Raw genomic sequence first — 23,568 nt, forward strand, 5'->3', positions numbered from 1 at the left:
GGCGTTATTAGCACCACGCTCTAACCCAACTGAGCTAACCGGCTATGATTTGCGCCTGTGTTTTTGGCCTCTTTGATCCACATACACATGCATCACTGCTCCCTTTTCTACATCAAAAAAGCTTGCAAACTTTGATAAAAGACAACTTGACGGCTCTTTGGATACTGGAGAACGTGGCCAGTGGCCTTGGAGCTATTAGCACCACATTCTAACCCAACTGAGCTAATGCGCCATGAGGCAGAATGGCACATTTTGCCTCTTTGAGCCACATGCCTCATTGCTCCACTTTTCAAAAGAAAAAAGGCTGCTAACTTTTCCAAAGAAGAGCTTGTCGGCTCTTCAGACACTACGTAAGCTGGCCCGTACGGGGATCGAACCCGCGACCTTGGCGTTATTAGCACCACGCTCTAACCCAACTGAGCTAACCGGCCATGATTTGCGCCTGTGTTTTTGGCCTCTTTGATCCACATACACATGCATCACTGCTCCCTTTTCTACATCAAAAAAGCTTGCAAACTTTGATAAAAGACAACTTGACGGCTCTTTGGATACTGGAGAACGTGGCCAGTGGCCTTGGAGCTATTAGCACCACATTCTAACCCAACTGAGCTAATGCGCCATGAGGCAGAATGGCACATTTTGCCTCTTTGAGCCACATGCCTCATTGCTCCACTTTTCAAAAGAAAAAAGGCTGCTAACTTTTCCAAAGAAGAGCTTGTCGGCTCTTCAGACACTACGTAAGCTGGCCCGTACGGGGATCGAACCCGCGACCTTGGCGTTATTAGCACCACGCTCTAACCCAACTGAGCTAACCGGCCATGATTTGTGCCTGTGTTTTTGGCCTCTTTGATCCACATACACATGCATCACTGCTCCCTTTTCTACATCAAAAAAGCTTGCAAACTTTGATAAAAGACAACTTGACGGCTCTTTGGATACTGGAGAACGTGGCCAGTGGCCTTGGAGCTATTAGCACCACATTCTAACCCAACTGAGCTAATGCGCCATGAGGCAGAATGGCACATTTTGCCTCTTTGAGCCACATGCCTCATTGCTCCACTTTTCAAAAGAAAAAAGGCTGCTAACTTTTCCAAAGAACAGCTTGTCGGCTCTTCAGACACTACGTAAGCTGGCCCGTACGGGGATCGAACCCGCGACCTTGGCGTTATTAGCACCACACTCTAACCCAACTGAGCTAACCGGCGATGATTTGTGCCTGTGTTTTTGGCCTCTTTGATCTACATACACATGCATCACTGCTCCCTTTTCTACATCAAAAAAGCTTGCAAACTTTGATAAAAGACAACTTGACGGCTCTTTGGATACTGGAGAACGTGGCCAGTGGCCTTGGAGCTATTAGCACCACATTCTAACCCAACTGAGCTAATGCGCCATGAGGCAGAATGGCACATTTTGCCTCTTTGAGCCACATGCCTCATTGCTCCACTTTTCAAAAGAAAAAAGGCTGCTAACTTTTCCAAAGAAGAGCTTGTCGGCTCTTCAGACACTACGTAAGCTGGCCCGTACGGGGATCGAACCCGCGACCTTGGCGTTATTAGCACCACGCTCTAACCCAACTGAGCTAACCGGCCATGATTTGCGCCTGTGTTTTTGGCCTCTTTGATCCACATACACATGCATCACTGCTCCCTTTTCTACATCAAAAAAGCTTGCAAACTTTGATAAAAGACAACTTGACGGCTCTTTGGATACTGGAGAACGTGGCCAGTGGCCTTGGAGCTATTAGCACCACATTCTAACCCAACTGAGCTAATGCGCCATGAGGCAGAATGGCACATTTTGCCTCTTTGAGCCACATGCCTCATTGCTCCACTTTTCAAAAGAAAAAAGGCTGCTAACTTTTCCAAAGAAGAGCTGGTCGGCTCTTCAGACTCTACGTAAGCTGGCCCGTACGGGGATCGAACCCGCGACCTTGGCGTTATTAGCACCACGCTCTAACCCAACTGAGCTAACCGGCCATGAGTTGCGCCTGTGTTTTTGGCCTCTTTGATCCACATACACATGCATCACTGCTCCCTTTTCTACATCAAAAAAGCTTGCAAACTTTGATAAAAGACAACTTGACGGCTCTTTGGATACTGGAGAACGTGGCCAGTGGCCTTGGAGCTATTAGCACCACATTCTAACCCAACTGAGCTAATGCGCCATGAGGCAGAATGGCACATTTTGCCTCTTTGAGCCACATGCCTCATTGCTCCACTTTTCAAAAGAAAAAAGGCTGCTAACTTATCCAAAGAAGAGCTTGTCGGCTCTTCAGACACTACGTAAGCTGGCCCGTACGGGGATCGAACCCGCGACCTTGGCGTTATTAGCACCACGCTCTAACCCAACTGAGCTAACTGGCCATGATTTGTGCCTGTGTTTTTGGCCTCTTTGATCCACATACACATGCATCACTGCTCCCTTTTCTACATCAAAAAAGCTTGCAAACTTTGATAAAAGACAACTTGACGGCTCTTTGGATACTGGAGAATGTGGCCAGTGGCCTTGGAGCTATTAGCACCACATTCTAACCCAACTGAGCTAATGCGCCATGAGGCAGAATGGCACATTTTGCCTCTTTGAGCCACATGCCTCATTGCTCCACTTTTCAAAAGAAAAAAGGCTGCTAACTTTTCCAAAGAAGAGCTTGTCGGCTCTTCAGACACTACGTAAGCTGGCCCGTACGGGGATCGAACCCGCGACCTTGGCGTTATTAGCACCACGCTCTAACCCAACTGAGCTAACCGGCCATGATTTGTGCCTGTGTTTTTGGCCTCTTTGATCTACATACACATGCATCACTGCTCCCTTTTCTACATCAAAAAAGCTTGCAAACTTTGATAAAAGACAACTTGACGGCTCTTTGGATACTGGAGAACGTGGCCAGTGGCCTTGGAGCTATTAGCACCACATTCTAACCCAACTGAGCTAATGCGCCATGAGGCAGAATGGCACATTTTGCCTCTTTGAGCCACATGCCTCATTGCTCCACTTTTCAAAAGAAAAAAGGCTGCTAACTTTTCCAAAGAAGAGCTTGTCGGCTCTTCAGGCACAACGTAAGCTGGCCCGTACGGGGATCGAACCCGTGACCTTGGCGTTATTAGCACCACGCTCTAACCCAACTGAGCTAACCAGCCATGATTTGCGCCTGTGTTTTTGGCCTCTTTGATCCACATACACATGCATCACTGCTCCCTTTTCTACATCAAAAAAGCTTGCAAACTTTGATAAAAGACAACTTGACGGCTCTTTGGATACTGGAGAACGTGGCCAGTGGCCTTGGAGCTATTAGCACCACATTCTAACCCAACTGAGCTAATGCGCCATGAGGCAGAATGGCACATTTTGCCTCTTTGAGCCACATGCCTCATTGCTCCACTTTTCAAAAGAAAAAAGGCTGCTAACTTTTCCAAAGAAGAGCTTGTCGGCTCTTCAGACACTACGTAAGCTGGCCCATACGGGGATCGAACCCGCGACCTTGGCGTTATTAGCACCACGCTCTAACCCAACTGAGCTAACCGGCCATGATTTGTGACTGTGTTTGTGACCGTGTTTTTGGCCTCTTTGATCCACATACACATGCATCACTGCTCCCTTTTCTACATCAAAAAAGCTTGCAAACTTTGATAAAAGACAACTTGACGGCTCTTTGGATACTGGAGAACGTGGCCAGTGGCCTTGGAGCTATTAGCACCACATTCTAACCCAACTGAGCTAATGCGCCATGAGGCAGAATGGCACATTTTGCCTCTTTGAGCCACATGCCTCATTGCTCCACTTTTCAAAAGAAAAAAGGCTGCTAACTTTTCCAAAGAAGAGCTTGTCGGCTCTTCAGACACTACGTAAGCTGGCCCGTACGGGGATCGAACCCGCGACCTTGGCGTTATTAGCACCACGCTCTAACCCAACTGAGCTAACCGGCCATGATTTGCGCCTGTGTTTTTGGCCTCTTTGATCCACATACACATGCATCACTGCTCCCTTTTCTACATCAAAAAAGCTTGCAAACTTTGATAAAAGACAACTTGACGGCTCTTTGGATACTGGAGAACGTGGCCAGTGGCCTTGGAGCTATTAGCACCACATTCTAACCCAACTGAGCTAATGCGCCATGAGGCAGAATGGCACATTTTGCCTCTTTGAGCCACATGCCTCATTGCTCCACTTTTCAAAAGAAAAAAGGCTGCTAACTTTTCCAAAGAAGAGCTGGTCGGCTCTTCAGACACTACGTAAGCTGGCCCGTACGGGGATCGAACCCGCGACCTTGGCGTTATTAGCACCACGCTCTAACCCAACTGAGCTAACTGGCCATGATTTGTGCCTGTGTTTTTGGCCTCTTTGATCCACATACACATGCATCACTGCTCCCTTTTCTACATCAAAAAAGCTTGCAAACTTTGATAAAAGACAACTTGACGGCTCTTTGGATACTGGAGAACGTGGCCAGTGGCCTTGGAGCTATTAGCACCACATTCTAACCCAACTGAGCTAATGCGCCATGAGGCAGAATGGCACATTTTGCCTCTTTGAGCCACATGCCTCATTGCTCCACTTTTCAAAAGAAAAAAGGCTGCTAACTTTTCCAAAGAAGAGCTTGTCGGCTCTTCAGACACTACGTAAGCTGGCCCGTACAGGGATCGAACCCGCGACCTTGGCGTTATTAGCACCACGCTCTAACCCAACTGAGCTAACCGGCCATGATTTGTGCCTGTGTTTTTGGCCTCTTTGATCTACATACACATGCATCACTGCTCCCTTTTCTACATCAAAAAAGCTTGCAAACTTTGATAAAAGACAACTTGACGGCTCTTTGGATACTGGAGAACGTGGCCAGTGGCCTTGGAGCTATTAGCACCACATTCTAACCCAACTGAGCTAATGCGCCATGAGGCAGAATGGCACATTTTGCCTCTTTGAGCCACATGCCTCATTGCTCCACTTTTCAAAAGAAAAAAGGCTGCTAACTTTTCCAAAGAAGAGCTTGTCGGCTCTTCAGGCACAACGTAAGCTGGCCCGTACGGGGATCGAACCCGTGACCTTGGCGTTATTAGCACCACGCTCTAACCCAACTGAGCTAACCGGCCATGATTTGCGCCTGTGTTTTTGGCCTTTTTGATCCACATACACATGCATCACTGCTCCCTTTTCTACATCAAAAAAGCTTGCAAACTTTGATAAAAGACAACTTGACGGCTCTTTGGATACTGGAGAACGTGGCCAGTGGCCTTGGAGCTATTAGCACCACATTCTAACCCAACTGAGCTAATGCGCCATGAGGCAGAATGGCACATTTTGCCTCTTTGAGCCACATGCCTCATTGCTCCACTTTTCAAAAGAAAAAAGGCTGCTAACTTTTCCAAAGAAGAGCTTGTCGGCTCTTCAGACACTACGTAAGCTGGCCCATACGGGGATCGAACCCGCGACCTTGGCGTTATTAGCACCACGCTCTAACCCAACTGAGCTAACCGGCCATGATTTGTGACTGTGTTTGTGACCGTGTTTTTGGCCTCTTTGATCCACATACACATGCATCACTGCTCCCTTTTCTACATCAAAAAAGCTTGCAAACTTTGATAAAAGACAACTTGACGGCTCTTTGGATACTGGAGAACGTGGCCAGTGGCCTTGGAGCTATTAGCACCACATTCTAACCCAACTGAGCTAATGCGCCATGAGGCAGAATGGCACATTTTGCCTCTTTGAGCCACATGCCTCATTGCTCCACTTTTCAAAAGAAAAAAGGCTGCTAACTTTTCCAAAGAAGAGCTTGTCGGCTCTTCAGACACTACGTAAGCTGGCCCGTACGGGGATCGAACCCGCGACCTTGGCGTTATTAGCACCACGCTCTAACCCAACTGAGCTAACCGGCCATGATTTGCGCCTGTGTTTTTGGCCTCTTTGATCCACATACACATGCATCACTGCTCCCTTTTCTACATCAAAAAAGCTTGCAAACTTTGATAAAAGACAACTTGACGGCTCTTTGGATACTGGAGAACGTGGCCAGTGGCCTTGGAGCTATTAGCACCACATTCTAACCCAACTGAGCTAATGCGCCATGAGGCAGAATGGCACATTTTGCCTCTTTGAGCCACATGCCTCATTGCTCCACTTTTCAAAAGAAAAAAGGCTGCTAACTTTTCCAAAGAAGAGCTGGTCGGCTCTTCAGACACTACGTAAGCTGGCCCGTACGGGGATCGAACCCGCGACCTTGGCGTTATTAGCACCACGCTCTAACCCAACTGAGCTAACCGGCCATGATTTGCGCCTGTGTTTTTGGCCTCTTTGATCCACATACACATGCATCACTGCTCCCTTTTCTACATCAAAAAAGCTTGCAAACTTTGATAAAAGACAACTTGACGGCTCTTTGGATACTGGAGAACGTGGCCAGTGGCCTTGGAGCTATTAGCACCACATTCTAACCCAACTGAGCTAATGCGCCATGAGGCAGAATGGCACATTTTGCCTCTTTGAGCCACATGCCTCATTGCTCCACTTTTCAAAAGAAAAAAGGCTGCTAACTTATCCAAAGAAGAGCTTGTCGGCTCTTCAGACACTACGTAAGCTGGCCCGTACGGGGATCGAACCCGCGACCTTGGCGTTATTAGCACCACGCTCTAACCCAACTGAGCTAACTGGCCATGATTTGTGCCTGTGTTTTTGGCCTCTTTGATCCACATACACATGCATCACTGCTCCCTTTTCTACATCAAAAAAGCTTGCAAACTTTGATAAAAGACAACTTGACGGCTCTTTGGATACTGGAGAACGTGGCCAGTGGCCTTGGAGCTATTAGCACCACATTCTAACCCAACTGAGCTAATGCGCCATGAGGCAGAATGGCACATTTTGCCTCTTTGAGCCACATGCCTCATTGCTCCACTTTTCAAAAGAAAAAAGGCTGCTAACTTTTCCAAAGAAGAGCTTGTCGGCTCTTCAGACACTACGTAAGCTGGCCCGTACAGGGATCGAACCCGCGACCTTGGCGTTATTAGCACCACGCTCTAACCCAACTGAGCTAACCGGCCATGATTTGTGCCTGTGTTTTTGGCCTCTTTGATCTACATACACATGCATCACTGCTCCCTTTTCTACATCAAAAAAGCTTGCAAACTTTGATAAAAGACAACTTGACGGCTCTTTGGATACTGGAGAACGTGGCCAGTGGCCTTGGAGCTATTAGCACCACATTCTAACCCAACTGAGCTAATGCGCCATGAGGCAGAATGGCACATTTTGCCTCTTTGAGCCACATGCCTCATTGCTCCACTTTTCAAAAGAAAAAAGGCTGCTAACTTTTCCAAAGAAGAGCTTGTCGGCTCTTCAGGCACAACGTAAGCTGGCCCGTACGGGGATCGAACCCGTGACCTTGGCGTTATTAGCACCACGCTCTAACCCAACTGAGCTAACCGGCCATGATTTGCGCCTGTGTTTTTGGCCTTTTTGATCCACATACACATGCATCACTGCTCCCTTTTCTACATCAAAAAAGCTTGCAAACTTTGATAAAAGACAACTTGACGGCTCTTTGGATACTGGAGAACGTGGCCAGTGGCCTTGGAGCTATTAGCACCACATTCTAACCCAACTGAGCTAATGCGCCATGAGGCAGAATGGCACATTTTGCCTCTTTGAGCCACATGCCTCATTGCTCCACTTTTCAAAAGAAAAAAGGCTGCTAACTTTTCCAAAGAAGAGCTTGTCGGCTCTTCAGACACTACGTAAGCTGGCCCATACGGGGATCGAACCCGCGACCTTGGCGTTATTAGTACCACGCTCTAACCCAACTGAGCTAACCGGCCATGATTTGTGACTGTGTTTGTGACCGTGTTTTTGGCCTCTTTGATCCACATACACATGCATTACTGCTCCCTTTTCTACATCAAAAAAGCTTGCAAACTTTGATAAAAGACAACTTGACGGCTCTTTGGATACTGGAGAACGTGGCCAGTGGCCTTGGAGCTATTAGCACCACATTCTAACCCAACTGAGCTAATGCGCCATGAGGCAGAATGGCACATTTTGCCTCTTTGAGCCACATGCCTCATTGCTCCACTTTTCAAAAGAAAAAAGGCTGCTAACTTTTCCAAAGAAGAGCTTGTCGGCTCTTCAGACACTACGTAAGCTGGCCCGTACGGGGATCGAACCCGCGACCTTGGCGTTATTAGCACCACGCTCTAACCCAACTGAGCTAACCGGCCATGATTTGCGCCTGTGTTTTTGGCCTCTTTGATCCACATACACATGCATCACTGCTCCCTTTTCTACATCAAAAAAGCTTGCAAACTTTGATAAAAGACAACTTGACGGCTCTTTGGATACTGGAGAACGTGGCCAGTGGCCTTGGAGCTATTAGCACCACATTCTAACCCAACTGAGCTAATGCGCCATGAGGCAGAATGGCACATTTTGCCTCTTTGAGCCACATGCCTCATTGCTCCACTTTTCAAAAGAAAAAAGGCTGCTAACTTTTCCAAAGAAGAGCTTGTCGGCTCTTCAGACACTACGTAAGCTGGCCCGTACAGGGATCGAACCCGCGACCTTGGCGTTATTAGCACCACGCTCTAACCCAACTGAGCTAACCGGCCATGATTTGTGCCTGTGTTTTTGGCCTCTTTGATCTACATACACATGCATCACTGCTCCCTTTTCTACATCAAAAAAGCTTGCAAACTTTGATAAAAGACAACTTGACGGCTCTTTGGATACTGGAGAACGTGGCCAGTGGCCTTGGAGCTATTAGCACCACATTCTAACCCAACTGAGCTAATGCGCCATGAGGCAGAATGGCACATTTTGCCTCTTTGAGCCACATGCCTCATTGCTCCACTTTTCAAAAGAAAAAAGGCTGCTAACTTTTCCAAAGAAGAGCTTGTCGGCTCTTCAGGCACAACGTAAGCTGGCCCGTACGGGGATCGAACCCGTGACCTTGGCGTTATTAGCACCACGCTCTAACCCAACTGAGCTAACCGGCCATGATTTGCGCCTGTGTTTTTGGCCTTTTTGATCCACATACACATGCATCACTGCTCCCTTTTCTACATCAAAAAAGCTTGCAAACTTTGATAAAAGACAACTTGACGGCTCTTTGGATACTGGAGAACGTGGCCAGTGGCCTTGGAGCTATTAGCACCACATTCTAACCCAACTGAGCTAATGCGCCATGAGGCAGAATGGCACATTTTGCCTCTTTGAGCCACATGCCTCATTGCTCCACTTTTCAAAAGAAAAAAGGCTGCTAACTTTTCCAAAGAAGAGCTTGTCGGCTCTTCAGACACTACGTAAGCTGGCCCATACGGGGATCGAACCCGCGACCTTGGCGTTATTAGTACCACGCTCTAACCCAACTGAGCTAACCGGCCATGATTTGTGACTGTGTTTGTGACCGTGTTTTTGGCCTCTTTGATCCACATACACATGCATTACTGCTCCCTTTTCTACATCAAAAAAGCTTGCAAACTTTGATAAAAGACAACTTGACGGCTCTTTGGATACTGGAGAACGTGGCCAGTGGCCTTGGAGCTATTAGCACCACATTCTAACCCAACTGAGCTAATGCGCCATGAGGCAGAATGGCACATTTTGCCTCTTTGAGCCACATGCCTCATTGCTCCACTTTTCAAAAGAAAAAAGGCTGCTAACTTTTCCAAAGAAGAGCTTGTCGGCTCTTCAGACACTACGTAAGCTGGCCCGTACGGGGATCGAACCCGCGACCTTGGCGTTATTAGCACCACGCTCTAACCCAACTGAGCTAACCGGCCATGATTTGCGCCTGTGTTTTTGGCCTCTTTGATCCACATACACATGCATCACTGCTCCCTTTTCTACATCAAAAAAGCTTGCAAACTTTGATAAAAGACAACTTGACGGCTCTTTGGATACTGGAGAACGTGGCCAGTGGCCTTGGAGCTATTAGCACCACATTCTAACCCAACTGAGCTAATGCGCCATGAGGCAGAATGGCACATTTTGCCTCTTTGAGCCACATGCCTCATTGCTCCACTTTTCAAAAGAAAAAAGGCTGCTAACTTTTCCAAAGAAGAGCTGGTCGGCTCTTCAGACACTACGTAAGCTGGCCCGTACGGGGATCGAACCCGCGACCTTGGCGTTATTAGCACCACGCTCTAACCCAACTGAGCTAACTGGCCATGATTTGTGCCTGTGTTTTTGGCCTCTTTGATCCACATACACATGCATCACTGCTCCCTTTTCTACATCAAAAAAGCTTGCAAACTTTGATAAAAGACAACTTGACGGCTCTTTGGATACTGGAGAACGTGGCCAGTGGCCTTGGAGCTATTAGCACCACATTCTAACCCAACTGAGCTAATGCGCCATGAGGCAGAATGGCACATTTTGCCTCTTTGAGCCACATGCCTCATTGCTCCACTTTTCAAAAGAAAAAAGGCTGCTAACTTTTCCAAAGAAGAGCTTGTCGGCTCTTCAGACACTACGTAAGCTGGCCCGTACGGGGATCGAACCCGCGACCTTGGCGTTATTAGCACCACGCTCTAACCCAACTGAGCTAACCGGCCATGATTTGTGCCTGTGTTTTTGGCCTCTTTGATCTACATACACATGCATCACTGCTCCCTTTTCTACATCAAAAAAGCTTGCAAACTTTGATAAAAGACAACTTGACGGCTCTTTGGATACTGGAGAACGTGGCCAGTGGCCTTGGAGCTATTAGCACCACATTCTAACCCAACTGAGCTAATGCGCCATGAGGCAGAATGGCACATTTTGCCTCTTTGAGCCACATGCCTCATTGCTCCACTTTTCAAAAGAAAAAAGGCTGCTAACTTTTCCAAAGAAGAGCTTGTCGGCTCTTCAGGCACAACGTAAGCTGGCCCGTACGGGGATCGAACCCATGACCTTGGCGTTATTAGCACCACGCTCTAACCCAACTGAGCTAACCGGCCATGATTTGCGCCTGTGTTTTTGGCCTCTTTGATCCACATACACATGCATCACTGCTCCCTTTTCTACATCAAAAAAGCTTGCAAACTTTGATAAAAGACAACTTGACGGCTCTTTGGATACTGGAGAACGTGGCCAGTGGCCTTGGAGCTATTAGCACCACATTCTAACCCAACTGAGCTAATGCGCCATGAGGCAGAATGGCACATTTTGCCTCTTTGAGCCACATGCCTCATTGCTCCACTTTTCAAAAGAAAAAAGGCTGCTAACTTTTCCAAAGAAGAGCTTGTCGGCTCTTCAGGCACAACGTAAGCTGGCCCGTACGGGGATCGAACCCGTGACCTTGGCGTTATTAGCACCACGCTCTAACCCAACTGAGCTAACCGGCCATGATTTGCGCCTGTGTTTTTGGCCTCTTTGATCCACATACACATGCATCACTGCTCCCTTTTCTACATCAAAAAAGCTTGCAAACTTTGATAAAAGACAACTTGACGGCTCTTTGGATACTGGAGAACGTGGCCAGTGGCCTTGGAGCTATTAGCACCACATTCTAACCCAACTGAGCTAATGCGCCATGAGGCAGAATGGCACATTTTGCCTCTTTGAGCCACATGCCTCATTGCTCCACTTTTCAAAAGAAAAAAGGCTGCTAACTTTTCCAAAGAAGAGCTTGTCGGCTCTTCAGACACTACGTAAGCTGGCCCATACGGGGATCGAACCCGCGACCTTGGCGTTATTAGCACCACGCTCTAACCCAACTGAGCTAACCGGCCATGATTTGTGCCTGTGTTTTTGGCCTCTTTGATCCACATACACATGCATCACTGCTCCCTTTTCTACATCAAAAAAGCTTGCAAACTTTGATAAAAGACAACTTGACGGCTCTTTGGATACTGGAGAACGTGGCCAGTGGCCTTGGAGCTATTAGCACCACATTCTAACCCAACTGAGCTAATGCGCCATGAGGCAGAATGGCACATTTTGCCTCTTTGAGCCACATGCCTCATTGCTCCACTTTTCAAAAGAAAAAAGGCTGCTAACTTTTCCAAAGAAGAGCTGGTCGGCTCTTCAGACACTACGTAAGCTGGCCCGTACGGGGATCGAACCCGCGACCTTGGCGTTATTAGCACCACGCTCTAACCCAACTGAGCTAACCGGCCATGATTTGCGCCTGTGTTTTTGGCCTCTTTGATCCACATACACATGCATCACTGCTCCCTTTTCTACATCAAAAAAGCTTGCAAACTTTGATAAAAGACAACTTGACGGCTCTTTGGATACTGGAGAACGTGGCCAGTGGCCTTGGAGCTATTAGCACCACATTCTAACCCAACTGAGCTAATGCGCCATGAGGCAGAATGGCACATTTTGCCTCTTTGAGCCACATGCCTCATTGCTCCACTTTTCAAAAGAAAAAAGGCTGCTAACTTATCCAAAGAAGAGCTTGTCGGCTCTTCAGACACTACGTAAGCTGGCCCGTACGGGGATCGAACCCGCGACCTTGGCGTTATTAGCACCACGCTCTAACCCAACTGAGCTAACTGGCCATGATTTGTGCCTGTGTTTTTGGCCTCTTTGATCCACATACACATGCATCACTGCTCCCTTTTCTACATCAAAAAAGCTTGCAAACTTTGATAAAAGACAACTTGACGGCTCTTTGGATACTGGAGAACGTGGCCAGTGGCCTTGGAGCTATTAGCACCACATTCTAACCCAACTGAGCTAATGCGCCATGAGGCAGAATGGCACATTTTGCCTCTTTGAGCCACATGCCTCATTGCTCCACTTTTCAAAAGAAAAAAGGCTGCTAACTTTTCCAAAGAAGAGCTTGTCGGCTCTTCAGACACTACGTAAGCTGGCCCGTACGGGGATCGAACCCGCGACCTTGGCGTTATTAGCACCACGCTCTAACCCAACTGAGCTAACCGGCCATGATTTGTGCCTGTGTTTTTGGCCTCTTTGATCTACATACACATGCATCACTGCTCCCTTTTCTACATCAAAAAAGCTTGCAAACTTTGATAAAAGACAACTTGACGGCTCTTTGGATACTGGAGAACGTGGCCAGTGGCCTTGGAGCTATTAGCACCACATTCTAACCCAACTGAGCTAATGCGCCATGAGGCAGAATGGCACATTTTGCCTCTTTGAGCCACATGCCTCATTGCTCCACTTTTCAAAAGAAAAAAGGCTGCTAACTTTTCCAAAGAAGAGCTTGTCGGCTCTTCAGGCACAACGTAAGCTGGCCCGTACGGGGATCGAACCCGTGACCTTGGCGTTATTAGCACCACGCTCTAACCCAACTGAGCTAACCGGCCATGATTTGCGCCTGTGTTTTTGGCCTCTTTGATCCACATACACATGCATCACTGCTCCCTTTTCTACATCAAAAAAGCTTGCAAACTTTGATAAAAGACAACTTGACGGCTCTTTGGATACTGGAGAACGTGGCCAGTGGCCTTGGAGCTATTAGCACCACATTCTAACCCAACTGAGCTAATGCGCCATGAGGCAGAATGGCACATTTTGCCTCTTTGAGCCACATGCCTCATTGCTCCACTTTTCAAAAGAAAAAAGGCTGCTAACTTTTCCAAAGAAGAGCTTGTCGGCTCTTCAGACACTACGTAAGCTGGCCCATACGGGGATCGAACCCGCGACCTTGGCGTCATTAGCACCACGCTCTAACCCAACTGAGCTAACCGGCCATGATTTGTGACTGTGTTTGTGACCGTGTTTTTGGCCTCTTTGATCCACATACACATGCATCACTGCTCCCTTTTCTACATCAAAAAAGCTTGCAAACTTTGATAAAAGACAACTTGACGGCTCTTTGGATACTGGAGAACGTGGCCAGTGGCCTTGGAGCTATTAGCACCACATTCTAACCCAACTGAGCTAATGCGCCATGAGGCAGAATGGCACATTTTGCCTCTTTGAGCCACATGCCTCATTGCTCCACTTTTCAAAAGAAAAAAGGCTGCTAACTTTTCCAAAGAAGAGCTTGTCGGCTCTTCAGACACTACGTAAGCTGGCCCATACGGGGATCGAACCCGCGACCTTGGCGTTATTAGTACCACGCTCTAACCCAACTGAGCTAACCGGCCATGATTTGTGACTGTGTTTGTGACCGTGTTTTTGGCCTCTTTGATCCACATACACATGCATTACTGCTCCCTTTTCTACATCAAAAAAGCTTGCAAACTTTGATAAAAGACAACTTGACGGCTCTTTGGATACTGGAGAACGTGGCCAGTGGCCTTGGAGCTATTAGCACCACATTCTAACCCAACTGAGCTAATGCGCCATGAGGCAGAATGGCACATTTTGCCTCTTTGAGCCACATGCCTCATTGCTCCACTTTTCAAAAGAAAAAAGGCTGCTAACTTTTCCAAAGAAGAGCTTGTCGGCTCTTCAGACACTACGTAAGCTGGCCCATACGGGGATCGAACCCGCGACCTTGGCGTTATTAGTACCACGCTCTAACCCAACTGAGCTAACCGGCCATGATTTGTGACTGTGTTTGTGACCGTGTTTTTGGCCTCTTTGATCCACATACACATGCATTACTGCTCCCTTTTCTACATCAAAAAAGCTTGCAAACTTTGATAAAAGACAACTTGACGGCTCTTTGGATACTGGAGAACGTGGCCAGTGGCCTTGGAGCTATTAGCACCACATTCTAACCCAACTGAGCTAATGCGCCATGAGGCAGAATGGCACATTTTGCCTCTTTGAGCCACATGCCTCATTGCTCCACTTTTCAAAAGAAAAAAGGCTGCTAACTTTTCCAAAGAAGAGCTTGTCGGCTCTTCAGACACTACGTAAGCTGGCCCGTACGGGGATCGAACCCGCGACCTTGGCGTTATTAGCACCACGCTCTAACCCAACTGAGCTAACCGGCCATGATTTGCGCCTGTGTTTTTGGCCTCTTTGATCCACATACACATGCATCACTGCTCCCTTTTCTACATCAAAAAAGCTTGCAAACTTTGATAAAAGACAACTTGACGGCTCTTTGGATACTGGAGAACGTGGCCAGTGGCCTTGGAGCTATTAGCACCACATTCTAACCCAACTGAGCTAATGCGCCATGAGGCAGAATGGCACATTTTGCCTCTTTGAGCCACATGCCTCATTGCTCCACTTTTCAAAAGAAAAAAGGCTGCTAACTTTTCCAAAGAAGAGCTGGTCGGCTCTTCAGACACTACGTAAGCTGGCCCGTACGGGGATCGAACCCGCGACCTTGGCGTTATTAGCACCACGCTCTAACCCAACTGAGCTAACTGGCCATGATTTGTGCCTGTGTTTTTGGCCTCTTTGATCCACATACACATGCATCACTGCTCCCTTTTCTACATCAAAAAAGCTTGCAAACTTTGATAAAAGACAACTTGACGGCTCTTTGGATACTGGAGAACGTGGCCAGTGGCCTTGGAGCTATTAGCACCACATTCTAACCCAACTGAGCTAATGCGCCATGAGGCAGAATGGCACATTTTGCCTCTTTGAGCCACATGCCTCATTGCTCCACTTTTCAAAAGAAAAAAGGCTGCTAACTTTTCCAAAGAAGAGCTTGTCGGCTCTTCAGACACTACGTAAGCTGGCCCGTACGGGGATCGAACCCGCGACCTTGGCGTTATTAGCACCACGCTCTAACCCAACTGAGCTAACCGGCCATGATTTGTGCCTGTGTTTTTGGCCTCTTTGATCTACATACACATGCATCACTGCTCCCTTTTCTACATCAAAAAAGCTTGCAAACTTTGATAAAAGACAACTTGACGGCTCTTTGGATACTGGAGAACGTGGCCAGTGGCCTTGGAGCTATTAGCACCACATTCTAACCCAACTGAGCTAATGCGCCATGAGGCAGAATGGCACATTTTGCCTCTTTGAGCCACATGCCTCATTGCTCCACTTTTCAAAAGAAAAAAGGCTGCTAACTTTTCCAAAGAAGAGCTTGTCGGCTCTTCAGGCACAACGTAAGCTGGCCCGTACGGGGATCGAACCCGTGACCTTGGCGTTATTAGCACCACGCTCTAACCCAACTGAGCTAACCGGCCATGATTTGCGCCTGTGTTTTTGGCCTCTTTGATCCACATACACATGCATCACTGCTCCCTTTTCTACATCAAAAAAGCTTGCAAACTTTGATAAAAGACAACTTGACGGCTCTTTGGATACTGGAGAACGTGGCCAGTGGCCTTGGAGCTATTAGCACCACATTCTAACCCAACTGAGCTAATGCGCCATGAGGCAGAATGGCACATTTTGCCTCTTTGAGCCACATGCCTCATTGCTCCACTTTTCAAAAGAAAAAAGGCTGCTAACTTTTCCAAAGAAGAGCTTGTCGGCTCTTCAGGCACAACGTAAGCTGGCCCGTACGGGGATCGAACCCGTGACCTTGGCGTTATTAGCACCACGCTCTAACCCAACTGAGCTAACCGGCCATGATTTGCGCCTGTGTTTTTGGCCTCTTTGATCCACATACACATGCATCACTGCTCCCTTTTCTACATCAAAAAAGCTTGCAAACTTTGATAAAAGACAACTTGACGGCTCTTTGGATACTGGAGAACGTGGCCAGTGGCCTTGGAGCTATTAGCACCACATTCTAACCCAACTGAGCTAATGCGCCATGAGGCAGAATGGCACATTTTGCCTCTTTGAGCCACATGCCTCATTGCTCCACTTTTCAAAAGAAAAAAGGCTGCTAACTTTTCCAAAGAAGAGCTGGTCGGCTCTTCAGACACTACGTAAGCTGGCCCGTACGGGGATCGAACCCGCGACCTTGGCGTTATTAGCACCACGCTCTAACCCAACTGAGCTAACCGGCCATGATTTGCGCCTGTGTTTTTGGCCTCTTTGATCCACATACACATGCATCACTGCTCCCTTTTCTACATCAAAAAAGCTTGCAAACTTTGATAAAAGACAACTTGACGGCTCTTTGGATACTGGAGAACGTGGCCAGTGGCCTTGGAGCTATTAGCACCACATTCTAACCCAACTGAGCTAATGCGCCATGAGGCAGAATGGCACATTTTGCCTCTTTGAGCCACATGCCTCATTGCTCCACTTTTCAAAAGAAAAAAGGCTGCTAACTTATCCAAAGAAGAGCTTGTCGGCTCTTCAGACACTACGTAAGCTGGCCCGTACGGGGATCGAACCCGCGACCTTGGCGTTATTAGCACCACGCTCTAACCCAACTGAGCTAACTGGCCATGATTTGTGCCTGTGTTTTTGGCCTCTTTGATCCACATACACATGCATCACTGCTCCCTTTTCTACATCAAAAAAGCTTGCAAACTTTGATAAAAGACAACTTGACGGCTCTTTGGATACTGGAGAACGTGGCCAGTGGCCTTGGAGCTATTAGCACCACATTCTAACCCAACTGAGCTAATGCGCCATGAGGCAGAATGGCACATTTTGCCTCTTTGAGCCACATGCCTCATTGCTCCACTTTTCAAAAGAAAAAAGGCTGCTAACTTTTCCAAAGAAGAGCTTGTCGGCTCTTCAGACACTACGTAAGCTGGCCCGTACGGGGATCGAACCCGCGACCTTGGCGTTATTAGCACCACGCTCTAACCCAACTGAGCTAACCGGCCATGATTTGTGCCTGTGTTTTTGGCCTCTTTGATCTACATACACATGCATCACTGCTCCCTTTTCTACATCAAAAAAGCTTGCAAACTTTGATAAAAGACAACTTGACGGCTCTTTGGATACTGGAGAACGTGGCCAGTGGCCTTGGAGCTATTAGCACCACATTCTAACCCAACTGAGCTAATGCGCCATGAGGCAGAATGGCACATTTTGCCTCTTTGAGCCACATGCCTCATTGCTCCACTTTTCAAAAGAAAAAAGGCTGCTAACTTTTCCAAAGAAGAGCTTGTCGGCTCTTCAGGCACAACGTAAGCTGGCCCGTACGGGGATCGAACCCGTGACCTTGGCGTTATTAGCACCACGCTCTAACCCAACTGAGCTAACCGGCCATGATTTGCGCCTGTGTTTTTGGCCTCTTTGATCCACATACACATGCATCACTGCTCCCTTTTCTACATCAAAAAAGCTTGCAAACTTTGATAAAAGACAACTTGACGGCTCTTTGGATACTGGAGAACGTGGCCAGTGGCCTTGGAGCTATTAGCACCACATTCTAACCCAACTGAGCTAATGCGCCATGAGGCAGAATGGCACATTTTGCCTCTTTGAGCCACATGCCTCATTGCTCCACTTTTCAAAAGAAAAAAGGCTGCTAACTTTTCCAAAGAAGAGCTTGTCGGCTCTTCAGACACTACGTAAGCTGGCCCATACGGGGATCGAACCCGCGACCTTGGCGTCATTAGCACCACGCTCTAACCCAACTGAGCTAACCGGCCATGATTTGTGACTGTGTTTGTGACCGTGTTTTTGGCCTCTTTGATCCACATACACATGCATCACTGCTCCCTTTTCTACATCAAAAAAGCTTGCAAACTTTGATAAAAGACAACTTGACGGCTCTTTGGATACTGGAGAACGTGGCCAGTGGCCTTGGAGCTATTAGCACCACATTCTAACCCAACTGAGCTAATGCGCCATGAGGCAGAATGGCACATTTTGCCTCTTTGAGCCACATGCCTCATTGCTCCACTTTTCAAAAGAAAAAAGGCTGCTAACTTTTCCAAAGAAGAGCTTGTCGGCTCTTCAGACACTACGTAAGCTGGCCCGTACGGGGATCGAACCCGCGACCTTGGCGTTATTAGCACCACGCTCTAACCCAACTGAGCTAACCGGCCATGATTTGTGCCTGTGTTTTTGGCCTCTTTGATCTACATACACATGCATCACTGCTCCCTTTTCTACATCAAAAAAGCTTGCAAACTTTGATAAAAGACAACTTGACGGCTCTTTGGATACTGGAGAACGTGGCCAGTGGCCTTGGAGCTATTAGCACCACATTCTAACCCAACTGAGCTAATGCGCCATGAGGCAGAATGGCACATTTTGCCTCTTTGAGCCACATGCCTCATTGCTCCACTTTTCAAAAGAAAAAAGGCTGCTAACTTTTCCAAAGAAGAGCTTGTCGGCTCTTCAGGCACAACGTAAGCTGGCCCGTACGGGGATCGAACCCGTGACCTTGGCGTTATTAGCACCACGCTCTAACCCAACTGAGCTAACCGGCCATGATTTGCGCCTGTGTTTTTGGCCTCTTTGATCCACATACACATGCATCACTGCTCCCTTTTCTACATCAAAAAAGCTTGCAAACTTTGATAAAAGACAACTTGACGGCTCTTTGGATACTGGAGAACGTGGCCAGTGGCCTTGGAGCTATTAGCACCACATTCTAACCCAACTGAGCTAATGCGCCATGAGGCAGAATGGCACATTTTGCCTCTTTGAGCCACATGCCTCATTGCTCCACTTTTCAAAAGAAAAAAGGCTGCTAACTTTTCCAAAGAAGAGCTTGTCGGCTCTTCAGGCACAACGTAAGCTGGCCCGTACGGGGATCGAACCCGTGACCTTGGCGTTATTAGCACCACGCTCTAACCCAACTGAGCTAACCGGCCATGATTTGCGCCTGTGTTTTTGGCCTCTTTGATCCACATACACATGCATCACTGCTCCCTTTTCTACATCAAAAAAGCTTGCAAACTTTGATAAAAGACAACTTGACGGCTCTTTGGATACTGGAGAACGTGGCCAGTGGCCTTGGAGCTATTAGCACCACATTCTAACCCAACTGAGCTAATGCGCCATGAGGCAGAATGGCACATTTTGCCTCTTTGAGCCACATGCCTCATTGCTCCACTTTTCAAAAGAAAAAAGGCTGCTAACTTTTCCAAAGAAGAGCTTGTCGGCTCTTCAGACACTACGTAAGCTGGCCCATACGGGGATCGAACCCGCGACCTTGGCGTTATTAGCACCACGCTCTAACCCAACTGAGCTAATCGGCCATGATTTGTGACTGTGTTTGTGACCGTGTTTTTGGCCTCTTTGATCCACATACACATGCATTACTGCTCCCTTTTCTACATCAAAAAAGCTTGCAAACTTTGATAAAAGACAACTTGACGGCTCTTTGGATACTGGAGAACGTGGCCAGTGGCCTTGGAGCTATTAGCACCACATTCTAACCCAACTGAGCTAATGCGCCATGAGGCAGAATGGCACATTTTGCCTCTTTGAGCCACATGCCTCATTGCTCCACTTTTCAAAAGAAAAAAGGCTGCTAACTTTTCCAAAGAAGAGCTTGTCGGCTCTTCAGACACTACGTAAGCTGGCCCGTACGGGGATCGAACCCGCGACCTTGGCGTTATTAGCACCACGCTCTAACCCAACTGAGCTAACCGGCCATGATTTGCACCTGTGTTTTTGGCCTCTTTGATCCACATACACATGCATCACTGCTCCCTTTTCTACATCAAAAAAGCTTGCAAACTTTGATAAAAGACAACTTGACGGCTCTTTGGATACTGGAGAACGTGGCCAGTGGCCTTGGAGCTATTAGCACCACATTCTAACCCAACTGAGCTAATGCGCCATGAGGCAGAATGGCACATTTTGCCTCTTTGAGCCACATGCCTCATTGCTCCACTTTTCAAAAGAAAAAAGGCTGCTAACTTTTCCAAAGAAGAGCTGGTCGGCTCTTCAGACACTACGTAAGCTGGCCCGTACGGGGATCGAACCCGCGACCTTGGCGTTATTAGCACCACGCTCTAACCCAACTGAGCTAACCGGCCATGATTTGCGCCTGTGTTTTTGGCCTCTTTGATCCACATACACATGCATCACTGCTCCCTTTTCTACATCAAAAAAGCTTGCAAACTTTGATAAAAGACAACTTGACGGCTCTTTGGATACTGGAGAACGTGGCCAGTGGCCTTGGAGCTATTAGCACCACATTCTAACCCAACTGAGCTAATGCGCCATGAGGCAGAATGGCACATTTTGCCTCTTTGAGCCACATGCCTCATTGCTCCACTTTTCAAAAGAAAAAAGGCTGCTAACTTATCCAAAGAAGAGCTTGTCGGCTCTTCAGACACTACGTAAGCTGGCCCGTACGGGGATCGAACCCGCGACCTTGGCATTATTAGCACCACGCTCTAACCCAACTGAGCTAACTGGCCATGATTTGTGCCTGTGTTTTTGGCCTCTTTGATCCACATACACATGCATCACTGCTCCCTTTTCTACATCAAAAAAGCTTGCAAACTTTGATAAAAGACAACTTGACGGCTCTTTGGATACTGGAGAACGTGGCCAGTGGCCTTGGAGCTATTAGCACCACATTCTAACCCAACTGAGCTAATGCGCCATGAGGCAGAATGGCACATTTTGCCTCTTTGAGCCACATGCCTCATTGCTCCACTTTTCAAAAGAAAAAAGGCTGCTAACTTTTCCAAAGAAGAGCTTGTCGGCTCTTCAGACACTACGTAAGCTGGCCCGTACGGGGATCGAACCCGCGACCTTGGCGTTATTAGCACCACGCTCTAACCCAACTGAGCTAACCGGCCATGATTTGTGCCTGTTTTTTTGGCCTCTTTGATCTACATACACATGCATCACTGCTCCCTTTTCTACATCAAAAAAGCTTGCAAACTTTGATAAAAGACAACTTGACGGCTCTTTGGATACTGGAGAACGTGGCCAGTGGCCTTGGAGCTATTAGCACCACATTCTAACCCAACTGAGCTAATGCGCCATGAGGCAGAATGGCACATTTTGCCTCTTTGAGCCACATGCCTCATTGCTCCACTTTTCAAAAGAAAAAAGGCTGCTAACTTTTCCAAAGAAGAGCTTGTCGGCTCTTCAGGCACAACGTAAGCTGGCCCGTACGGGGATCGAACCCGTGACCTTGGCGTTATTAGCACCACGCTCTAACCCAACTGAGCTAACCGGCCATGATTTGCGCCTGTGTTTTTGGCCTCTTTGATCCACATACACATGCATCACTGCTCCCTTTTCTACATCAAAAAAGCTTGCAAACTTTGATAAAAGACAACTTGACGGCTCTTTGGATACTGGAGAACGTGGCCAGTGGCCTTGGAGCTATTAGCACCACATTCTAACCCAACTGAGCTAATGCGCCATGAGGCAGAATGGCACATTTTGCCTTTTTGAGCCACATGCCTCATTGCTCCACTTTTCAAAAGAAAAAAGGCTGCTAACTTTTCCAAAGAAGAGCTTGTCGGCTCTTCAGACACTACGTAAGCTGGCCCATACGGGGATCGAACCCGCGACCTTGGCGTTATTAGCACCACGCTCTAACCCAACTGAGCTAACCGGCCATGATTTGTGACTGTGTTTGTGACCGTGTTTTTGGCCTCTTTGATCCACATACACATGCATCACTGCTCCCTTTTCTACATCAAAAAAGCTTGCAAACTTTGATAAAAGACAACTTGACGGCTCTTTGGATACTGGAGAACGTGGCCAGTGGCCTTGGAGCTATTAGCACCACATTCTAACCCAACTGAGCTAATGCGCCATGAGGCAGAATGGCACATTTTGCCTCTTTGAGCCACATGCCTCATTGCTCCACTTTTCAAAAGAAAAAAGGCTGCTAACTTTTCCAAAGAAGAGCTTGTCGGCTCTTCAGACACTACGTAAGCTGGCCCGTACGGGGATCGAACCCGCGACCTTGGCGTTATTAGCACCACGCTCTAACCCAACTGAGCTAACCGGCCATGATTTGTGCCTGTGTTTTTGGCCTCTTTGATCCACATACACATGCATCACTGCTCCCTTTTCTACATCAAAAAAGCTTGCAAACTTTGATAAAAGACAACTTGACGGCTCTTTGGATACTGGAGAATGTGGCCAGTGGCCTTGGAGCTATTAGCACCACATTCTAAGCCAACTGAGCTAATGCGCCATGAGGCAGAATGGCACATTTTGCCTCTTTGAGCCACATGCCTCATTGCTCCACTTTTCAAAAGAAAAAAGGCTGCTAACTTTTCCAAAGAAGAGCTTGTCGGCTCTTCAGACACTACGTAAGCTGGCCCGTACGGGGATCGAACCCGCGACCTTGGCGTTATTAGCACCACGCTCTAACCCAACTGAGCTAACCGGCCATGATTTGTGCCTGTGTTTTTGGCCTCTTTGATCTACATACACATGCATCACTGCTCCCTTTTCTACATCAAAAAAGCTTGCAAACTTTGATAAAAGACAACTTGACGGCTCTTTGGATACTGGAGAACGTGGCCAGTGGCCTTGGAGCTATTAGCACCACATTCTAACCCAACTGAGCTAATGCGCCATGAGGCAGAATGGCACATTTTGCCTCTTTGAGCCACATGCCTCATTGCTCCACTTTTCAAAAGAAAAAAGGCTGCTAACTTTTCCAAAGAAGAGCTTGTCGGCTCTTCAGACACTACGTAAGCTGGCCCGTACGGGGATCGAACCCGTGACCTTGGCGTTATTAGCACCACGCTCTAACCCAACTGAGCTAACCGGCCATGATTTGCGCCTGTGTTTTTGGCCTCTTTGATCCACATACACATGCATCACTGCTCCCTTTTCTACATCAAAAAAGCTTGCAAACTTTGATAAAAGACAACTTGACGGCTCTTTGGATACTGGAGAACGTGGCCAGTGGCCTTGGAGCTATTAGCACCACATTCTAACCCAACTGAGCTAATG

At 47.7% G+C, this 23,568-nt stretch overlaps 42 non-coding genes across 42 annotated transcripts; all 42 read right to left on the reverse strand.

Moving 5' to 3' along the window:
• Positions 1 to 356: 356 nt before the first annotated feature.
• TRNAI-AAU (transfer RNA isoleucine (anticodon AAU)) lies at positions 357 to 431 on the reverse strand. The gene has a single exon. It is a non-coding gene; the product is annotated as a tRNA-Ile (tRNA).
• A 312-nt stretch (positions 432 to 743) lies between these two features.
• On the reverse strand, positions 744 to 818 carry TRNAI-AAU (transfer RNA isoleucine (anticodon AAU)). The gene has a single exon. It is a non-coding gene; the product is annotated as a tRNA-Ile (tRNA).
• Positions 819 to 1,517: 699 nt separating this feature from the next.
• Positions 1,518 to 1,592, reverse strand: TRNAI-AAU (transfer RNA isoleucine (anticodon AAU)). The gene has a single exon. It is a non-coding gene; the product is annotated as a tRNA-Ile (tRNA).
• A 312-nt stretch (positions 1,593 to 1,904) lies between these two features.
• TRNAI-AAU (transfer RNA isoleucine (anticodon AAU)) lies at positions 1,905 to 1,979 on the reverse strand. Its single transcript has one exon. It is a non-coding gene; the product is annotated as a tRNA-Ile (tRNA).
• A 699-nt stretch (positions 1,980 to 2,678) lies between these two features.
• On the reverse strand, positions 2,679 to 2,753 carry TRNAI-AAU (transfer RNA isoleucine (anticodon AAU)). The gene has a single exon. It is a non-coding gene; the product is annotated as a tRNA-Ile (tRNA).
• Positions 2,754 to 3,065: 312 nt separating this feature from the next.
• Positions 3,066 to 3,140, reverse strand: TRNAI-AAU (transfer RNA isoleucine (anticodon AAU)). Its single transcript has one exon. It is a non-coding gene; the product is annotated as a tRNA-Ile (tRNA).
• Positions 3,141 to 3,452: 312 nt separating this feature from the next.
• TRNAI-AAU (transfer RNA isoleucine (anticodon AAU)) lies at positions 3,453 to 3,527 on the reverse strand. The gene has a single exon. It is a non-coding gene; the product is annotated as a tRNA-Ile (tRNA).
• Positions 3,528 to 3,851: 324 nt separating this feature from the next.
• On the reverse strand, positions 3,852 to 3,926 carry TRNAI-AAU (transfer RNA isoleucine (anticodon AAU)). The gene has a single exon. It is a non-coding gene; the product is annotated as a tRNA-Ile (tRNA).
• Positions 3,927 to 5,012: 1,086 nt separating this feature from the next.
• On the reverse strand, positions 5,013 to 5,087 carry TRNAI-AAU (transfer RNA isoleucine (anticodon AAU)). The gene has a single exon. It is a non-coding gene; the product is annotated as a tRNA-Ile (tRNA).
• Positions 5,088 to 5,399: 312 nt separating this feature from the next.
• TRNAI-AAU (transfer RNA isoleucine (anticodon AAU)) lies at positions 5,400 to 5,474 on the reverse strand. The gene has a single exon. It is a non-coding gene; the product is annotated as a tRNA-Ile (tRNA).
• A 324-nt stretch (positions 5,475 to 5,798) lies between these two features.
• On the reverse strand, positions 5,799 to 5,873 carry TRNAI-AAU (transfer RNA isoleucine (anticodon AAU)). The gene has a single exon. It is a non-coding gene; the product is annotated as a tRNA-Ile (tRNA).
• Positions 5,874 to 6,185: 312 nt separating this feature from the next.
• Positions 6,186 to 6,260, reverse strand: TRNAI-AAU (transfer RNA isoleucine (anticodon AAU)). The gene has a single exon. It is a non-coding gene; the product is annotated as a tRNA-Ile (tRNA).
• A 1,086-nt stretch (positions 6,261 to 7,346) lies between these two features.
• Positions 7,347 to 7,421, reverse strand: TRNAI-AAU (transfer RNA isoleucine (anticodon AAU)). The gene has a single exon. It is a non-coding gene; the product is annotated as a tRNA-Ile (tRNA).
• Positions 7,422 to 8,132: 711 nt separating this feature from the next.
• TRNAI-AAU (transfer RNA isoleucine (anticodon AAU)) lies at positions 8,133 to 8,207 on the reverse strand. The gene has a single exon. It is a non-coding gene; the product is annotated as a tRNA-Ile (tRNA).
• A 699-nt stretch (positions 8,208 to 8,906) lies between these two features.
• TRNAI-AAU (transfer RNA isoleucine (anticodon AAU)) lies at positions 8,907 to 8,981 on the reverse strand. The gene has a single exon. It is a non-coding gene; the product is annotated as a tRNA-Ile (tRNA).
• Positions 8,982 to 9,692: 711 nt separating this feature from the next.
• Positions 9,693 to 9,767, reverse strand: TRNAI-AAU (transfer RNA isoleucine (anticodon AAU)). The gene has a single exon. It is a non-coding gene; the product is annotated as a tRNA-Ile (tRNA).
• Positions 9,768 to 10,466: 699 nt separating this feature from the next.
• Positions 10,467 to 10,541, reverse strand: TRNAI-AAU (transfer RNA isoleucine (anticodon AAU)). Its single transcript has one exon. It is a non-coding gene; the product is annotated as a tRNA-Ile (tRNA).
• A 312-nt stretch (positions 10,542 to 10,853) lies between these two features.
• Positions 10,854 to 10,928, reverse strand: TRNAI-AAU (transfer RNA isoleucine (anticodon AAU)). The gene has a single exon. It is a non-coding gene; the product is annotated as a tRNA-Ile (tRNA).
• Positions 10,929 to 11,240: 312 nt separating this feature from the next.
• Positions 11,241 to 11,315, reverse strand: TRNAI-AAU (transfer RNA isoleucine (anticodon AAU)). Its single transcript has one exon. It is a non-coding gene; the product is annotated as a tRNA-Ile (tRNA).
• Positions 11,316 to 11,627: 312 nt separating this feature from the next.
• On the reverse strand, positions 11,628 to 11,702 carry TRNAI-AAU (transfer RNA isoleucine (anticodon AAU)). Its single transcript has one exon. It is a non-coding gene; the product is annotated as a tRNA-Ile (tRNA).
• A 312-nt stretch (positions 11,703 to 12,014) lies between these two features.
• Positions 12,015 to 12,089, reverse strand: TRNAI-AAU (transfer RNA isoleucine (anticodon AAU)). Its single transcript has one exon. It is a non-coding gene; the product is annotated as a tRNA-Ile (tRNA).
• A 699-nt stretch (positions 12,090 to 12,788) lies between these two features.
• TRNAI-AAU (transfer RNA isoleucine (anticodon AAU)) lies at positions 12,789 to 12,863 on the reverse strand. The gene has a single exon. It is a non-coding gene; the product is annotated as a tRNA-Ile (tRNA).
• Positions 12,864 to 13,175: 312 nt separating this feature from the next.
• On the reverse strand, positions 13,176 to 13,250 carry TRNAI-AAU (transfer RNA isoleucine (anticodon AAU)). Its single transcript has one exon. It is a non-coding gene; the product is annotated as a tRNA-Ile (tRNA).
• Positions 13,251 to 14,759: 1,509 nt separating this feature from the next.
• TRNAI-AAU (transfer RNA isoleucine (anticodon AAU)) lies at positions 14,760 to 14,834 on the reverse strand. Its single transcript has one exon. It is a non-coding gene; the product is annotated as a tRNA-Ile (tRNA).
• A 699-nt stretch (positions 14,835 to 15,533) lies between these two features.
• On the reverse strand, positions 15,534 to 15,608 carry TRNAI-AAU (transfer RNA isoleucine (anticodon AAU)). The gene has a single exon. It is a non-coding gene; the product is annotated as a tRNA-Ile (tRNA).
• Positions 15,609 to 15,920: 312 nt separating this feature from the next.
• TRNAI-AAU (transfer RNA isoleucine (anticodon AAU)) lies at positions 15,921 to 15,995 on the reverse strand. Its single transcript has one exon. It is a non-coding gene; the product is annotated as a tRNA-Ile (tRNA).
• A 312-nt stretch (positions 15,996 to 16,307) lies between these two features.
• Positions 16,308 to 16,382, reverse strand: TRNAI-AAU (transfer RNA isoleucine (anticodon AAU)). The gene has a single exon. It is a non-coding gene; the product is annotated as a tRNA-Ile (tRNA).
• A 312-nt stretch (positions 16,383 to 16,694) lies between these two features.
• On the reverse strand, positions 16,695 to 16,769 carry TRNAI-AAU (transfer RNA isoleucine (anticodon AAU)). Its single transcript has one exon. It is a non-coding gene; the product is annotated as a tRNA-Ile (tRNA).
• Positions 16,770 to 17,468: 699 nt separating this feature from the next.
• On the reverse strand, positions 17,469 to 17,543 carry TRNAI-AAU (transfer RNA isoleucine (anticodon AAU)). Its single transcript has one exon. It is a non-coding gene; the product is annotated as a tRNA-Ile (tRNA).
• A 312-nt stretch (positions 17,544 to 17,855) lies between these two features.
• TRNAI-AAU (transfer RNA isoleucine (anticodon AAU)) lies at positions 17,856 to 17,930 on the reverse strand. The gene has a single exon. It is a non-coding gene; the product is annotated as a tRNA-Ile (tRNA).
• Positions 17,931 to 18,641: 711 nt separating this feature from the next.
• TRNAI-AAU (transfer RNA isoleucine (anticodon AAU)) lies at positions 18,642 to 18,716 on the reverse strand. The gene has a single exon. It is a non-coding gene; the product is annotated as a tRNA-Ile (tRNA).
• A 312-nt stretch (positions 18,717 to 19,028) lies between these two features.
• Positions 19,029 to 19,103, reverse strand: TRNAI-AAU (transfer RNA isoleucine (anticodon AAU)). Its single transcript has one exon. It is a non-coding gene; the product is annotated as a tRNA-Ile (tRNA).
• Positions 19,104 to 19,415: 312 nt separating this feature from the next.
• On the reverse strand, positions 19,416 to 19,490 carry TRNAI-AAU (transfer RNA isoleucine (anticodon AAU)). The gene has a single exon. It is a non-coding gene; the product is annotated as a tRNA-Ile (tRNA).
• A 312-nt stretch (positions 19,491 to 19,802) lies between these two features.
• On the reverse strand, positions 19,803 to 19,877 carry TRNAI-AAU (transfer RNA isoleucine (anticodon AAU)). The gene has a single exon. It is a non-coding gene; the product is annotated as a tRNA-Ile (tRNA).
• A 324-nt stretch (positions 19,878 to 20,201) lies between these two features.
• On the reverse strand, positions 20,202 to 20,276 carry TRNAI-AAU (transfer RNA isoleucine (anticodon AAU)). The gene has a single exon. It is a non-coding gene; the product is annotated as a tRNA-Ile (tRNA).
• Positions 20,277 to 20,588: 312 nt separating this feature from the next.
• On the reverse strand, positions 20,589 to 20,663 carry TRNAI-AAU (transfer RNA isoleucine (anticodon AAU)). The gene has a single exon. It is a non-coding gene; the product is annotated as a tRNA-Ile (tRNA).
• Positions 20,664 to 21,362: 699 nt separating this feature from the next.
• TRNAI-AAU (transfer RNA isoleucine (anticodon AAU)) lies at positions 21,363 to 21,437 on the reverse strand. The gene has a single exon. It is a non-coding gene; the product is annotated as a tRNA-Ile (tRNA).
• A 312-nt stretch (positions 21,438 to 21,749) lies between these two features.
• On the reverse strand, positions 21,750 to 21,824 carry TRNAI-AAU (transfer RNA isoleucine (anticodon AAU)). Its single transcript has one exon. It is a non-coding gene; the product is annotated as a tRNA-Ile (tRNA).
• Positions 21,825 to 22,136: 312 nt separating this feature from the next.
• Positions 22,137 to 22,211, reverse strand: TRNAI-AAU (transfer RNA isoleucine (anticodon AAU)). Its single transcript has one exon. It is a non-coding gene; the product is annotated as a tRNA-Ile (tRNA).
• Positions 22,212 to 22,535: 324 nt separating this feature from the next.
• Positions 22,536 to 22,610, reverse strand: TRNAI-AAU (transfer RNA isoleucine (anticodon AAU)). Its single transcript has one exon. It is a non-coding gene; the product is annotated as a tRNA-Ile (tRNA).
• A 312-nt stretch (positions 22,611 to 22,922) lies between these two features.
• Positions 22,923 to 22,997, reverse strand: TRNAI-AAU (transfer RNA isoleucine (anticodon AAU)). Its single transcript has one exon. It is a non-coding gene; the product is annotated as a tRNA-Ile (tRNA).
• Positions 22,998 to 23,309: 312 nt separating this feature from the next.
• TRNAI-AAU (transfer RNA isoleucine (anticodon AAU)) lies at positions 23,310 to 23,384 on the reverse strand. Its single transcript has one exon. It is a non-coding gene; the product is annotated as a tRNA-Ile (tRNA).
• Between the last annotated feature and the right edge of the window lie 184 nt (positions 23,385 to 23,568).

The sequence above is a fragment of the Eleutherodactylus coqui genome, chromosome 2 (assembly GCF_035609145.1).
Source record: "Eleutherodactylus coqui strain aEleCoq1 chromosome 2, aEleCoq1.hap1, whole genome shotgun sequence".
NCBI classification, from domain to species: domain Eukaryota; kingdom Metazoa; phylum Chordata; class Amphibia; order Anura; family Eleutherodactylidae; genus Eleutherodactylus; species Eleutherodactylus coqui.